The sequence below is a fragment of the Leuciscus leuciscus genome (genome assembly GCF_965113295.1).
Source record: "Leuciscus leuciscus genome assembly, contig: SUPER_11_unloc_5, whole genome shotgun sequence".
NCBI classification, from domain to species: Eukaryota; Metazoa; Chordata; class Actinopteri; order Cypriniformes; family Leuciscidae; genus Leuciscus; species Leuciscus leuciscus.
The window spans coordinates 584,355-590,316 of record NW_028118542.1 but is presented as its reverse complement, the minus strand read 5'-3'; positions in this window follow the sequence as shown (position 1 = coordinate 590,316).

Genomic DNA, 5,962 nt, shown 5'->3' with positions numbered 1-5,962 from the left:
AACATGGATTCTGTGTTCAATCTGTTTTTTACGGAGTAAAAATAGGAGGGGAAGGCGATGATCCCACAGACCCCATGTAGGCACGGAGATCTGTGGAGTCCACCCCGGTCCAGTCTCTCAATTTTTGTGCGGCGCGCATGGAGGTTGGTCATGCTGACAATGAGGTCAGTCATCTGCTCCGTAAAAAACAGAATCCGTTGAACACAGAATCCATGTTCTGGACCCTTGCGATGGCATAGCACGTCGGCCCTGGAGTCACGCCTCTGGCAGGCTGAAGAAAGGGAATTGTCTCCGCGTTGGTGGAAAACCACACTTCGCCGTTTCTCCCAATCCTGCAGCTCGCTGGAGGGGTCAGGCTGCATAATCATCTCTAAAACTTCACTACAAGTCAAGCCCTTTCTCATGTTGCTTGCTGCTCTTCTCACCATCAAATGACCAGCAGGCTTGCATGCAAGTGTTTAAATCCACTTGCTTTGTTTAGTCTGCATTTCTCACCATCAAAAGGCAGCAGATGCATAAATACACTTACTTTGTTTTTGTTTACTCCATGTAGTTCTGAGAGCTGAGGTGCATATTTTGATTTTCTCAGACGTATCAAGGTGAGTTCTCATACTCTCTCTCACAAACACAAACACGCACACACACGCACACACACACACACACACACAAATATGCTATTATACTCCATATAACTCCATGTAAAAGCCAGAAACTAAGCTTTTTTTTGCACAGGCCTATCTAAAGGGTTAATGGTGCCACCTGGTTATCAACAGTAAAAATTACAAATTTTACCTCTTCCCAACAGGGAAAACCACCAACAATCAAAAATGCATGATTATATGGTGTCATGGCTTTGCAATCAAAAAATGTGGTTATAATGGAAGTCTATGGGGCAGAAACAGCCACGAACAGTAAATGAGAGAGAAAAAGTTAAAATCTGATGCTACACAAAAACTAACAATGCATCAAAACCAATGTTGTTTCTAATCTTTGACATGTCCAAGACTGTGATAAAAGCTAAAAAAAAAATCCAGTCCACATTCACATTTTATATTGAAAATAAGTCATTATGTGTGTTTTTTTTCCCAAATCGGTGACATCATTTATGAATTTGGCAATTAAAGAGTTAAAATCCTGATTTTTTTAAAAAACATTTAGTAGTTTTGAGCAGGACTGAGGTTGATTAATAGATTTATGCAAAAAAAATTGAAAAAAATATTTATCTGATAAATTTTTACATCTGATCCCTTACTTCAAAAGCACATATTGTTATTGATATGATTACAGACTGTAATCTAGATGTGCTGTGTTTGACAGAAACCTGGCTAAAACCAAACGATTACATTACTTTAAATGAGACCACCCCTCTAGATTACAGTTATAAACATGAGCCTCATCTGAAAGGCAAACGGGGAGGTGTTGCTGTAATTTATAGTAATATTTTTAGAATTACCAAGAAGTCTAGTTTCAAATATAATTATTTTGAAGTGTTGGTGCTTAATATAGCAATATATAGTGTAAATGATAAATCACGTTTGAGATTTGTGCTGGCTACTGTATACAGGCCACCAGGGCACCATAAAGACTTTATCAAAGAATTTGCTGATTTTCTATCAGAGTTAGTATTGGCTGCAGATAAAGTACTAATTGTTGGTGATTTTAATATACAGTACATATAGATAATGAAAAAGATGCATTGGGATTGGCATTTAAAGACATTGTAATCATACTCTAGATCTAATATTATCACACGGAATAAATGTTGATGCCGTTGAAATTCTGCAGCAGAGCGATGACATCTCAGATCATTATCTAGTCTCGTGTAAACTTCATTTAGCCAAGGCTGCAAAGCCGACCCCGTGTTACAAATATGTTAGACCTATCACTTCTGCCACTAAAGATTGCTTTATTAATAATCTTCCTAATCAGTTTCATCATCTCAGCATCCCAGATAGCTTAGAAGAACTCGATATTGCAACAGAAACTTTTAACTCTCTCTTTTCCAGCACTTTAGACACAGTTGCTCCGTTGCGCTTAAAGGGATAGTTCACTTTGAAATTAATTTTTGGTATGTTTTAGCTTACCTCAAGGGCATCCAAGATGTAGGTGTCTTTTTTTCCGCAGTAGTTTCAATTTTGATATTTTTAGGTCAAACCGTTCTTGTCTGTCAGTCATATAATGCAGGTCTATGGTCACTGTCTCAAAGAGCATGCACAGAGTCCAAATTAAAACAATTCCCCGTCGTCCAAATTAAACAATTCCCCATCGTAAGTACACATTGATGGCCTAAGACACGAAACGAGCGGTTTGTGTGAGAAAACGAACAGTATTTATATCGTTTTTACCACTTATACACAGCCATGTCCAAGTGATCTGATCTGACGTGTACGCAGACTGGTGCATAGATATATACACACTAGATCTCGCCTTGTCTACGGCAGTTCATTGGAACGAATGTCTTTAAGGCGACATCTAGTGTATATATCTATGCACCAGTCTGCGTACACGTCAGATCAGATCACTTGGACATGGCTGCGTATAAGAGGTAAAAACGATATAAATACTGTTCGTTTTCTCACACAAACCGCTCGTTTCGTGTCTTAGGCCATCAATGTGTACTTACGATGGGGAATTGTTTAATTTGGACGACGGGGAATTGTTTTAATTTGGACTCTGTGCTTGTGTTTTGAGACCGTGACCATAGACCTGCATTATATGACTGACAGACAAGAACGGTTTGACCTAAAAATATCAAAATTGAAACTACTGCGGAAAAAAAGACACCTACATCTTGGATGCCCTTGAGGTAAGCTAAAACATACCAAAAATTTATTTCAAAGTGAACTATCCCTTTAAAGGGCATCTTGCAGGTTAGTATGGAAGCCCGTTTCCGCCACATTGAGTAAAAAAAATAAAGATTCTTTAAGTCATAATAATGAGAAACTTTCTCGAAATAATGACTTAACATCTCGTAATAATGAGAAACTTTCTCGAAATAATGACTTAACATCTCGTAATAATGAGAAACTTTCTCGAAATAATGACTTAACATCTCGTAATAATGAGAAACTTTCTCGAAATAATGACTTAACATCTCGTAATAATGAGAAACTTTCTTGTAATAATGAGAAACTTTCTCGTAATAATGACTTAACATCTCATAATAATGAGAAAGTTTCTCGTAATAATGACTTAACATCTCGTAATAATGAGAAACTTTCTCGAAATAATGACTTAACATCTCGTAATAATGAGAAACTTTCTTGTAATAATGAGAAACTTTCTCGTAATAATGACTTAACATCTCATAATAATGAGAAAGTTTCTCGTAATAATGACTTATTTTCTCGCACTTCTACGCATGCGCAAAGCAGCGGAGCAGAAGGGCGTGCCGCACTAGCGACATCCGCTGGTCAAAGCCGTGTAAATGCATCACAGCAAACATGGCACGCTCTGCAAAACAGTTGTTTTCATTAAAGTCAGTGTGATCTACTAAGTGCAATCTGTAGTATCATTAAATAACATCATCAGTAGGCCTATATCTTCCATACTTTTCCATGCGCACGATAAGGTGTGAAAGTGGAATGCAGAAGCAGGATGGTTACCATGGTAAATTGTTACATGAATTTACAAAACTATCAGATTAACGTTGGAATATTACATTTATTCATCAAGTTTAAGTGTAACATCTTCATAAAATATATGGGTACGTGTGTTAATATAACACGTATTTTGCAGATGCTTCTAGGATATTTGATGTGCAGGTTCATCTGGAAGATATCAATACAGAAATCACCTTTAAGATGTTTATGACTTTGGCGACATTTAAACATAGTTGGGCAGTGGAATGGGGGAAAACGCAAGGTCGAGACGTGTTTTTAAAAGCTGAACTTCTTTTCAATTGAGCGCCGCATTTTTAGAACGCCGTGTCATGCGCGAGACGCTGCAGAAGAGCGAGCGAGCGTCCGTCTAGTGCGCATATGCCTAGAAAAGCAATGAAAAAGCGCGTTCTGTATGAACGGACCCTTACACAGATTTCCAGATAAGTGTTCTTAAACAGATTTGGAAAGGTGTGCTGTCTTATCATTCCTCCATCTATTTGAAATCCATGGATCACCCTTCTGTGTTGCTGCTTGTTCATACACAAAAATACAAATGAATATTACAAATGAATAAAAGACTATCTAGCTATGGAAGCCCATCTCATATATTGATCATTTATCATTAATGTTATTCACTGCAGAGCGTGCCATGTTTGCTGTGATGCATTTACACGGCTTTAACCAGGGGATGTCGCTAGTGCGGCACGCCCTTCTGCTCCGCTGCTTTGCGCATGCGTAGAAGTGCGAGAAAATAAGTCATTATTACGAGAAAGTTTCTCATTATTACGAGAAAGTTTCTCATTATTACGAGATGTTAAGTGATTATTACGAGAAAGTTTCTCATTATTACGAGATGTTAAGTCATTATTACGAGGAAGTTTCTCATTATTACGAGATGTTAAGTCATTATTACGAGAAAGTTTCTCATTATTATGACTTAAAGAATCTTTTTTTTTTTTTACTCAATGTGGCGGAAACGGGCTTCCATACTAACCTGCAAGATGCCCTTTAAGAGCAAATCATTTGTGACTCTAATGAGAGCTGTCTCAGTACTATGGTACGGTCTAAATCCTGACTGAAAATCCTCGCAGATATCATTTCTTTCTAAAAAGGAACATAGTTGTGAAGATACTGCCTTTTCTAGTATCTTTGACAGAAAAGGTAGATTCGAGATCAGCCTGTAATTGACTAATTTTGTAGGATCAAGTTGTGTTTTTTTTAACAAGTGGTTTAATCATAGCCAGCTTAAAGGTTTTTGGTACGTATCCTAGAGACAAAGATTAATTAATGAAAGTAAGAAGAGAATCTATGACCTCTGGAAGCATCTCTTTCATTAGCTTAGTCGGTATAGGGTATAACATACATGTTGTCGGTTTAGATGATTTAATGAGTTTAGCGAATTCTTCCTCTCCTATTGCAATAAATGAATCAAATTTTTCCTTAGGGAGACTAAAATGCACTCCCTGATGCGATACTGTAGTCGACGGTTGCATAATTATAATTTTGTCCCTGATATTATCAATCTTATAAGTGAAGAAGTACATGAAGTCATTACTGCTGTGTTTACATTTCTGGGCTTGAAGCTTTCTTTTTCGTTAGTTTAGCCACTGTTTAAAAAAATACCTAGGGTTTTGTTTATTTTCTTCTAATAGGATTGAAAAATAAGCAGATCTAGCAGCTTTTAAGGCCTATCTGTATGCAATCGTGCTCTCTTTCCATGAAATGCGGAAAAAAACTCTAGTTTTGTTTTCTTCCAGTTGCACTCCATTTTTCTGGCTGCTCTCTTAAGGGCTGATTTTATTTAATCTTCTTTAAAGGGATAGTTCACTTTGAAATACATTTTTGGTATGTTTTTGCTTACCTCAAGGGCATCCAAGATGTAGGTGTCTTTTTTTCCGCAGTAGTTTAAATTTTGATATTTTTAGGTCAAACCGTTCTTGTCTGTCAGTCATATAATGCAGGTCTATGGTCACGGTCTCAAAACACAAGCACAGAGTCCAAATTAAAACAATTCCCCATCGTCCAAATTAAACAATTCCCCATCGTAAGTACACATTGATGGCCTAAGACACAGTATTTATATCGTTTTTACCTCTTATACACAGCCATGTCCAAGTGATCTGATCTGACGTGTACGCAGACTGGTGCATAGGTATATACACACTAGATGTCGCCTTGTCTACGGCAGTTCATTGGAACGAATGTCTTTAAGGCGACATCTAGTGTATATATCTATGCACCAGTCTGCGTACACGTCAGATCAGATCACTTGGACATGGCTGTGTATAAGAGGTAAAAACGATATAAATACTGTGTCTTAGGCCATCAATGTGTACTTACGATGGGGAATTGTTTAATTT